We start from the raw sequence: 11620 nt of genomic DNA, 5'->3' as shown, positions 1-11620 counted from the left end.
TGAGTGTGTGGAATAAAGTATAGTTATGTATATGTAGTGTTCAGGGTTCGTTTTGCAAGCTATAGTATTTGCAATATTCATTGTAATCACATATGTTTATACCATAGAGGAATCATTATATTGATTATAAATTCAACAAAATCTATATTATTGTTAAGAGTTTTATTGTAAATTATACAAATAAATTTATAAATACATAATAATTTCTATGCTTTAAGGTGTAAGAGGAAAGTGACAAAAAAAGCTTAACCTTATCAAGTAAGAGAGTTTTATGGTTATTTACATTTTAGCTAAGCTTTTAGCAAATCCACAACTGTCATAGGCTCCAACAATGCATCATGACCAATCTCTAATATTGGACGCACAGAAACCGGCTTCACTATCAAACAGCAAATAAAACAATCATCACAAATCAACCGCAACATCACAGCTAGCAATGAAAAGCAAGATAGAGAATTAACACATCTATACATTACCTAAAAATCTAACTTTGGAAAATCTCCTTAATGAAAGCTCCAAATCTATGGCAAATCTCCTCTTCTTAGCAAATGAAAGCTCCAAACCATCATCAAAAAAATTAGAATTCATTTGTGACCGAAGCAAATAGTGAACTCATCTCGAGTGTTCAAATTCCTCAAACCTCAACAAAAAACTGTGAACTTATGACCATTCCTCTGATTACTTTACAGCAGACCTATACAAACAATGTTCTATTCACATCTATGAACTTATATAAGCATAGATGCAATGAATTAACAGAAAGTTCCATAAAACTTCACCTTTTGTACTTAGTAACTGCAACGCCTTTGACGTATATAGCACCAGCCATACCTGAAGAAACCCATCAATCCTGAAGAAACCCATCAATAAAGCTCCTCAACCTTTCACTCATTTCTTATACATCACAGTTATAAAGGTGGAGACTTTAACATGCGTTAGACAATAATACAGAGCAAACTCCAAAATGTGTTTCAGAGATATTACCGAATTGAAAAGACGGAAATGGCAGAGAATCTAAATTCCAGAGGATTGAGATTTTAAACTCGGGTAGTGAGATTCCGTTGATCACTTTGGTGTAGTCGGCGTTGATGACTCGATTGATCTACTTTCTCAAACAATTCCCCTCTATTGCTCTCCTCACCGCGTCAACCTCCGGAAGCTCCGGCGGGTTACCTTCATGAAACCTCCTTCGATTCACGACCAAAAATCCCACAAAAGCCTAATTGAACCTCAAGCAAAACTTCAATCTTCAAACACTCCGAAATCTTTATCGTCATCACCTTTATTGTATATTGGAATTAATCACTCTTGAAAGTTTAAATCCAAATCTGGGATGATCTCTTGTGACAGATTGCTAAACTCAAAGTAACGTGTTTATTTTTTGATATAGGTAATTAATATATTTAGATAATTATTAATAATTGACAGTAGCATTTCTATAAATATAAAAGTATAGCTTAAAAATATTCCTTTGGCACAATCTTGTAAATATTCTTGAAAGAAAATGTCATACAAAAAAAAAGGCTTTCTGTTTTAATAGTATTGATTTTCATTTTGGAGGTTAAGATCTTTGGAATATATGTCTGAGTTTAGATTATTAGTTTGATATCTACGCTTATTCTCTTTTTCATATTATTTCATAGCATCTCTTTTTGGATTGTACAAATATTCTGATTTTAATTTTCATACAAATATTTAATTTGTGGTTGATGATTTTTTGGAATTCATGGCATATGATTTTTCTTTATCACATTTATTTAGATACAATAACCTTTGATCTCTTGTTTATATCATGACAATATATTTTTATCGTTCTTTTGTTTACTGTTTTATTTGCTATATCTTATTTTTTTCAACAATTGCTATATGTATTATTTTTAAGTTATAGATTTTCATAAATTTCTTGTTAACTTACGTTGGTTTGAGTTTAGTGGTCAAACAGAAAAAGAAAAAGAAAAGCATGTACTCATTTTTATTTAGTTTATTTGGTTTGATAAAAAGTGAAAACCAGTATCATTAATGTATTTTCCAAATTTTTTGTTCTTATGAATATTTTATATTTATTTTTGAAATTCATTTTTTATATATTTTGTATTTTGAGTTATTTTTTATGTTTTACTAATTTTTCTAGTGTTATTTTTATTTTCTGAATTATTTATATAAAATATTTTTTACTTATTAATTAATAATTGGTTGTGGTTTTCCAAAAATTGTTTCCATTTTTTTTTTTAAGTTTGAGTTTGGTGACAAAAAAATATGTAAGATTCACTCTTTCTTATTTTTTTGGCATGTATTTGTGAAACCTCAGTGACAATATCGTAAACAGACTTGTTTGCCTTTTTGTTCTGATGAAAATTATACTTATTCATGAAATTTTATGTATTATTAGATTATATGATTCATTTTCACTAAATTATTACTAAACTTTTCACATAATTCAATATATATTATGTATTTTCATTAAATTATAATTTTATGTTTATTATATGTTTACTTTTGCTTCTCAATTTAAAAATACACTATGTATTAATCTTTAGTTATGGTTTTCTATGTTTTGTTAATTTTTCAAGTTTGAGTTTTGTGACCAGAGCAATTATAATTCTTGTTAGATTTCTTTTATATTTATTTTTTCGTTTGTATGATTTTGATGAAACGTGAGATATCATTCTCTTATTCATTGTTTATGTAAAGTTATGTAGAAAAAAAAATTATTAGTTGTTAAATAATTTACCAAGCTTAAATGTTATTATTATATATTTTTTACTAAAGTTGTATTGTCCTTCTGTTATATCCTGTTATTTTTATTTGTTTCAAACTTTTTTTTAATTTGTTTATCGTGTCTTTGATTATGTATGATTTTTAGTTATGTTTTCATCATTTTTGTTAATTTCTCCAAACTTGAGGTTGGTGACAAAGAAGTAAACATAATTTCTTTGATTTCATTCATTTTTTTTATTTTTTATCATTCTTTGTTTGATGAAAAGTGAAAAACTATATCGTAAGTTGATTTCCCTTTTTTAAGTTTCTGTTTATTTTTGAATTTATGTATTTTGGATTGTATTTTTTCATTAAATCGTTAGTTGTTGTTTTAAATTTTCACTAAATTCAAGTTATATTATGTATTTTAACTAAAATTTTATTGTAATATTTGTTATATTTGGTTAGTTTTTGGTTTTCAAAGTGAATTTTTGTTTTTTCTAAAAAGATATCTTTGATTATGTATTAATCATCAATTTAGTTTTACATATTTTTTTGCTTAGTTAAAACTTGGAACCAGAAAAGAAGAGAAAGTATTTCGTAAAGTTCACTTTTTAGCTGTATTTAAAGAAACATGTATGTATTTGTAACAAAACTTTTCTCGTTGTATTTGTTATATTTTTTTAGTTTTTAGTTTTCAAAGTGATTTTTTAATCTAAAATAATATGTAATATGTATCAATCATTGATTATGGTTTTCCATTATTTCGTTTTTTTTTCTTAGATTAAACTTTGGTACTAGAAAAGAGAAAGTATTTCCTAAAGTTCACTCTTTAGCTTGATTTGATGAAACAATGTCGTAAATGGTTCTCTTTTGTTTTGTTTATGAATAAGTTTTACTATATATTGTTGCTAAATTAATATATGTGGATAGAACGACTGATGTCAATTTTTTTGTTTAATTGAGAATCGAGTACTAATATAAGGTACTTATGAGGTATTAAATGTTTTGTCAATAGATTTGATATAAATAAAAAATAAATATGAGACAATTTCTTAATTTTTCAAAATTATGACATTTGTCAAATTTTGGCATAGCCTTTGCTGAGTTGACTCTCTACGATGAGAGAAAGTCTAACTTTATTGTAATAGATAGATAAATGACACAATTTTCTTAATTTCAAAATAAAATATTTTTAGAACTTCATGAAACATATGTGTTGGACATTGATTTAAACGAAAATTCCTAACCCATACTAAAAAATAGGAATTTTTAATCAGGATTCCAGAAAACTTTACGTAAAATAATTTACTCCCTATGTTTTTTAATTAGTGTCACTTTGACATTTTTCACATAGATTAAGAAAGTGACTGAATTGTATTTAAATTGTTATTAATTATACATATTTGACCAATAGTCTTTGAGATAAAAAAAATTATTTATAAAATCAATGAAGTTTACAATTAATTTTCAGCTGAAAGTAAGTATAAAAGATCACCCCCAATGCATCATACTATGCATTCATATATATAGGACCTAACAAATTCCTATTTCAACTATCATTATCATATTTCCTAATCTTTTAGATAATCATAACTTAATAAAGAAAATGAAACTTGTATCTCAAGTAATATTCAAGTTTATCCAACATTCTCATCTTCACCACTTTCGTAGAAGTTAGCATTAATGAGACATTTATCTCGAAATTTTAAGACAATCAAATCTCACTGGCACATACAATCAGAAAAAGAAACTCTCAAATGTAAATAAATAAACATAAATATGATAATAATAATAATTATTATTATTAGAGGAAAATATTAACCAGAAGTCAAACTGGCCTTCGTTTTGTTGAAACCTAACATCTTGATCAATCTCCTGTGATTACTTTAAAAGATTTTGATCAGAGATGAGATCCTGGAGTTGCGAAGGAGCTTTGTCTTTAGGGTCATTAGGGTTGGCGTTCTTGAGAACGTTTGTATCGACCTTGAGTTTCTTGTTGACGGTGGGATATATGTGCGATTATATACAGTCAAAATAGTTTCCCTTGTAGTGTGAGTAGAGGAACACGCCGCATTCTTCGCAGTAGGCCTGAGATTTTTATCCGAGATCCGGATTCGATCCGAGATTCGATCCGGATTCGATCCGAAAATCCGGATATCCGGAAGGGCCGAATCCGGATATCCGGAGGAGGCGAATCCGGATCCGGATAGTAAAATGTTGGATCCGTCAAAGCCGGATCCGGATCCGGATATCTTAATTTTTAAGTCCGGATATCCGGATCCGTAAGTTTTACTAAAAAATATTTCAAAATAGTAATATCTATATATAAAAATTAATTTTATTTAATATATTTTCATTTTTCATTATATATATATATATATATATATATATATATATATATATATATATATTTTAAAATTATTGCTAATATTATATATATATATATTAATATTATTTTTTATTTATTTTAAGGATCCAAATCCGGATCCAGATATCCGCCGGATATTACAAGATTTAGAAGGATATCCGACATCCGGATATCCGAAAACCCCAGATCCGGATCCACGTACCTTAAAATTGTCCGGATACCTGATCCGTCACAGGCCTATTTCGCAGGCAGTGATGTGGTGCTAGCTGTTAAGGAGTTCTTCACTTCAGGAGGGATGTTGAGGGAGTTAAAGCAACAACAATCGTTCTTATACCAAAATTTAAGGGGGCTGATGTACTAAGTCAATCCCGTCCAATTTCTTTATGTTCAACAGTCTACAAAATAACAGCAAGGCTCCTAAAGAAATACTTCAACTATTTATCCCATAGCGACTCAATATATATAATCATGTTGGATTTATTAAAGCATGTCTTATCTGTGATAGTTGGCATCATAACTTGTAGTTGACTTCCATAAGCGAGTCAAACTACTAGAGGCTGCCTTAAAATCGACCTTTCAAAGTCCTTTGATAATCTCGACTGCAAGTTCTTACTCAATCTATTGCGGAATTTTGAGGTTCCAGAAACATTAGTCAACTAGATCTGTGAATGTATTACACGTACAACTACCTCTTACAATACCAGTTTTAATGGAGAACTTATAGACTGCTTACCCAGGACCTCGTAGTCCAGTGGTACTACCTCCTTGGGGAAGGGAGGTCGGCTGTTCGACTCGCGGGGAGGGGGAGGCGTGCCCAGGGCCCGTAAAAAGGTACAGGCAAAGGCTGGCGCCGGGGCTAGGTGGGGGGCCGCAAGGTCAACACCTGGTTAATCAAAAAAAAAAAAAAAAACTTATAGACTGCTTCATATGAAAGAAAGGTCTGCAATATGGAGAACTTATACATTGCTTCATGGTTTTTGCAAAAAAAAAAAAACATTTTGTGGTTTTGGTGTGAAAACCTGATTTTGCGGTTCTGACGAAAATATCTAATATTCGGTTTTGGCAGAAAAATCTAATTTTGCAATTTTGGCAAAAAACACAATTTTTGGGTTGTTGGAAAACATGATTTTCGGTTTTGGTGGAAAAATATGAGTTTGCTGCTTTGGCAAAAAAATCAATTTTGAGGGCAAATCCTGATTTTTTGGTTTAACAAAAAAGACGTAGTTTAACGGTTTTAGCAGAAAAAAATTAATTTAGCGGATTTTGCTAAAATTCGATTTTGCGATTTTAGCAAACAAAATGTATTTTATCCTTATGTCAGGACAACTTGATTTTTTCATATTTTTTTTTTCTGAAAACATAATTTTATAGTTTAAATATTTTACTATCTAATAATAGCAATAATTATTATAACCTAACTACTTTTTATATTTCATATTGAAAGATATCTATTTTTACATTTGTAATAAAGTGTATTTTAGTCTTTTCATTTTTAAGATATTATCTTGTAGAAGAACTGAACAAAGACTGATAGGTCTAAGATCTTTCATAATTGCATGCAGCACCTCTAGAATCTTAGTGAGTGTGATTCCACTACTTAGGAAAAGCTCATGATCTAAAGAATTTTTTTGCTTTTACTGCTCGACCAATATTATATTAGAATCTTTGAAAAACAGCAGTCATTCCATCCATTCTATGGCACATGAGACCCTAAACGAAAACACTGCTTGGTCAACTTCCTCATCAAATACTTCTTTCACAAGCTCTCCATTCATTTTGGGTGAAACATTAGGAACAAAGCCTTCAAAAAGCTCCTGAAAATCTGATGGAGATGACGAAGTGAAAAGATTATAAAAGTAAGCAGTCATTCTCTTACCTATAAATCAATCTGCTCTATGCTTAACTCCATTTGAATCAAGAAGCATATGAAAGACATTTGAATTTTTATTCGACTTGACAGAAACATGGAAGAACTTGGATTTCCTATCACTCAGCTTTAACCATTTTCCCTTACAATTTTGGCTCCAATATGATTCTTCCTCATGGTAAGCTTCTATAAGCTCTTGCTTCATACCCGGAAGTCTATACCTTATGGGCAAGCTACTAGATTGCTCCTCCTCAAGAGTATTTTGAATCTTAACAATTTTCTCTCTTGCATTCAAATTATACAAGATCATTTTCACTTATTCAAGACTGATATTCATCTTCTAATTCTTGCTGAACATTGCAAACCACTTCTCTATTATGGGCATTCCAAGCCTAACAACAATGTCCTTTATATTAGGAAGATCAAGTAAAATTTTGTCAAACATGAAATTCACTTATCAGAGAGATGAGAACATACTTTGATATGAACCATATTTATCCAAGAAAACCTGATTATAAGCTTGAAAAAGGCTCAGCCAAAAATTATTCACAAAACCTTTATCCAGTTTGCTCTGAATCCAATCCTTACCTCTCATATCAACCAATGAAAAAGGATTCCTAAAAGTCATAAGTTCACTCATCTTACACTGAAATCACCAAACATGCACCACAAACTTCTTCTGCTGATGCCTATCCGAGATAACTTCTCCCATATCAAATGCCTTTTACTTTCTGTAGGATCACCATAAATACACGAAACAAAAACCTTTTGCTTCCCAACCTGAACATCCATATCAATTATCTGAGCTTAAAATACTTACACCAATATACATTTTCCAAAAAACTACTAACACACCACTACTTTCTTCCAGACTCACAGTATGTACACACTCATAACCAAACCAAACTTGGATATCAACTAAAATATTAGAGTGGATATGAAAATATTGTTTTACATATTTCCATGAGGCGAGGAATTGTCAAGTCTTGAGATCGTCCCAAGCATTGACAATTCCATCCCAGAAGGCTCATATAGATCGGACAGTCTCTCATTCAGAACTATCACTGGAACATTTTGCTTTGCAGTGTCGAAGGTTCCATCCAATTCATTAGAAGCTTTTCCCTTAACAACATCACCAACATCCTTCCTCTGCTTCAAAGGTAAGTTCTCAGTTATGTTCTCATGGGCAATTCTAGTAAACCTTCTTTTGCTCTTACTTGGCCTTCTCCTAGCCTTGCATTTTTAGAGATGATCGCGGATGGACTTCTCCAGAGAAGCATAACCTAAAAACCGTCGAATCACTCTTAGAAGAGGAATAGACATCAAAATTATAGGAAGCAACCAAATTGAGAGTCCAATATTATTATTCACTAGCATCAATGCAAGTCTTACTCTGGATCCTATAGCAGCAATTATCAACTTTGGAGAAGAAAAAATGTTCCATCATAGAACTTCAACGATGCATCAGATTCATAATTAGACACCAAGCCCTTAATCTTGTTTAGATCCTTTGTAACAAAAGGAATATGTTCTAAGCTATAAGCATACCTTTGAAGAAACACATCTTTTCCAGCTTCTCCCACATATTTTATAACCATTTCTTCTCGACTTTTCCTATCATCTCCAGTAAAAGCTAACAAATAATGATGTATACCTTTCAAGAATTCCATGAAAACTGTAGGACGACCTGTTATTGAGTTAAGATCAACCTGGTTTGCTTCAGCACACCAAAAAGAGGATCTGATTCCTTGATGATAGGCTCAACAAGTGGTTTTAACTGAGACAGACATGCTATTTTTGCCAAACCTTGATTTTGTCTTTTCATGACCAAAATCGGGCAAACAGCATGCTCATGAGTGAGCCTCTGACACAAATAACATCTCTAGGGGAGATAAATAGTAGTTGAACCTCCTTTTGGTAAGAGAATAACATTTTCCTTTTCTTGAGAGGTTTATACACATCAAACTTCATTTTGACCCTTACATATTCTTGACTTTGAGCTTTGGACGAGTCGTAAGCTACTTGAATAACCTGTCCAACTATGTCAACATGCGCATAGATAACTTTATCTGTGTAATAGTTGATTGTTATGTTTCAATCTGAACCCAAATAGGGATGAATTGCATAGAATTCGCAGGTGGAACCTCAGAAAAATGCTCAATAGCTAGAGTCCATTCATTATAGGAATGAACCCCTTTTTCTAAAACTTCAAGAAGATCATGCTCTTTCTGAAAAATAAACTGAAATATTTCCCTAGAAAGAGCTACTCCTCTAATGTTTCCTTCCCTCTTCCATTTTTGAGGCATGTCATGAATTAGGCTTGACATCTTTTGTAAATCCGGATTAAGAAGTTTTCCAAATAAGCCTAATCATTCTTATCACTCGAGCAAAACTCAACCAAATCCGGCATAACAAACGGTTCATCCTCTCCTCAAGGTACATAGTCATATGAGCTTTGTCCATAGCAGAAAACATCTTGAGAGAACAAAACTTGTTTGAGGATAAAATCTACTCAAACCTTCTTCACACTACAACTCCAAACACTACCACATAGATTTCTACAAACCACAAGTCTTATATTCTAACCCAAACCACCTAAGACACCAAACAATAATGCCAACTAAGACCTCGGAACTACTCTGAAACACTTATTACAAATAAAATCAATAAAAGCTAAGATCACCACTACATGAGCAACCACAAAATATCAACCCAGATCTCATTGTTACTTCACAGATTCTTCTGTATCACCACCTTAATCTCATAACCTAATAGAGAACAAAACTCTAATTGATCACGAGAAACAAATCCCTCACTAGGGCAACTTGACTAAGATCTCCTTCGAAATTGCCATTGTTGTCGCATGAAATCGCCTAAGAGGAAAATACTTTGAATCTTGTAATACAAAATATATCCAAAAAACTTTTCCAAATTAATATAACATAGTTTTCAATGAAAGTGAAGAAAAAAAATTGCAGTGATACATGAATAAGTTCCAATTTCAACCTTTGTTAATTTTGGGTAATATTTTAAAATCGAATCCAGACCCACAGCCAACCACAAATTTGGTGATCTGGTTTGGGTGTAAGAAAAATATGTTATTTAAAATCCGATAAACCTGCAAACCGCTAAAATAAAAAACCTGGCTACCGGTTGAACCGATGGATTACCTCATATGTAATTCGGTTTGACTTTAAATTGTTATTTTAAAATATTTTAATATATATTTTTGAATGGTTTGATGAATTGTGAAGATATTTTAAATGTGATGTTCCAACTTTGCAAAAGTTAGCTATATGAATTTTTAGTTAGACTACTTTTTCATTTGGTTGTGAGCGCAGTTGATCAATATTTAAGAGGATCTATAATAAAAAGAGAAAGATAATTGAGCATCAACTATAGATGATCTCCGGTACAACTTACGTTTGCAAGAAAGATGACTAAAATTATTCTTTTTTTCTTTATTTATGTAGTTCACTTTTTATTGACTATTTAATCCTTTGCTTTTGGTTTACTTTGAATTTAAAAAGTTAATTTGATTAGTTATATTAAATATTAGTTACTTCTTAATTTATTATACTTTTATTACATGTTGTAACTTATAGCTGTTACAAAAATATTAAATTAATTAAATTGTTATTTCTAGTATTTTGTATAAAGTGAAAGTAAAATAAAAATTAAATATTTTATTTTAGATTTATGAAATGTGAATATTTTCTTGTATTTTCAATAGTTAATATATATCATTATAAATTAATTACTAATACATAAGTTTGTTTGCAGTCGATCTAATAACTAGGTGATCCAAAAAGTAGTCCGGTTTAGTATATGGGTCGGATTAAAAATATGGCTCGATGGTAATACATGACACTTTTAACTTTCCACTGTCATGTGTAAACAAAAATAATACTCTAAACGTTAAAACAACTTGGGGTTTAAAACAACTTAGGCTTTAAAGTTTTCGATATCCTCCTACAATCTTGAAAAAAAAACTAATACTCTGTTTAAAACAGCTTAGGCTTTAAAGTTGAAACATTTTTTATGGCAACTATTGACTATACTATGTATAGCGGTTAAGAAAAATTTGAGGGCAAGAGAAATGCAAGGAGATACTGATGGTGTGACTGATAACCATCATGGGAATAATAAGAACGGATAGGAAAGGAATGAGTAGGAATAAAATTTTAGGAATGATAAGGAATGATGGTTCCTTATCAAAATTAATGAGGAATTGATTTGCTCTATAATTCTCTACAAATAAAGGAATGAAGAGGAATGAAAAGGAAAACATATTCCTCATGAATGGTAAAAATTTTAAGGAATGTTAAGGAACATAGTGTTCCTCCTCGTTCCCTTTGTCACCAGTCACAGATGTGGTGCTCTCGAGGAATCAACTAATCACGTGTTTTTTGAATGTCCACCAGCGGTTCAGGTCTGGGCACTTTTACGGATCCCGATGAATCCAGATATTTTTCCCACTCAATCATTGTTTACCAATATGGATCATTTATTTTGGAGAGTTTCCCCTGAGATGGAGGATTATTCATTTGCTTGGATTCTCTGGTATATATGGAAAGGTAGAAACAACAAAGTTTTTAGCAATTTGGATATGGATCCGAGAGATACTCTCAACTTGGTAGAAACGGAATCCTTACTTTGGGTGGAAGCACAAAATTCTCAGACTA

At 31.1% G+C, this 11620-nt stretch overlaps 1 long non-coding RNA gene across 2 annotated transcripts; it reads right to left on the bottom strand.

The window, feature by feature from the left end:
* Nucleotides 1-219: 219 nt before the first annotated feature.
* Nucleotides 220-1364, bottom strand: LOC106340846. Of its 2 annotated transcripts, XR_001269525.1 has the most exons (4): nt 985-1364; nt 780-850; nt 477-694; nt 220-379 (listed from the first exon to the last, which is right to left on the bottom strand). It is a non-coding gene; the product is annotated as an uncharacterized LOC106340846 (long non-coding RNA). The 2 variants fall into 2 exon arrangements; XR_001269524.1 differs by having other exon boundaries at nt 780-1364.
* Between the last annotated feature and the right edge of the window lie 10256 nt (nt 1365-11620).

This window comes from Brassica oleracea, chromosome C4, assembly GCF_000695525.1.
Source record: "Brassica oleracea var. oleracea cultivar TO1000 chromosome C4, BOL, whole genome shotgun sequence".
NCBI lineage: Eukaryota > Viridiplantae > Streptophyta > Magnoliopsida > Brassicales > Brassicaceae > Brassica > Brassica oleracea.
This window is presented reverse-complemented; position numbering and strand designations above follow the sequence as displayed.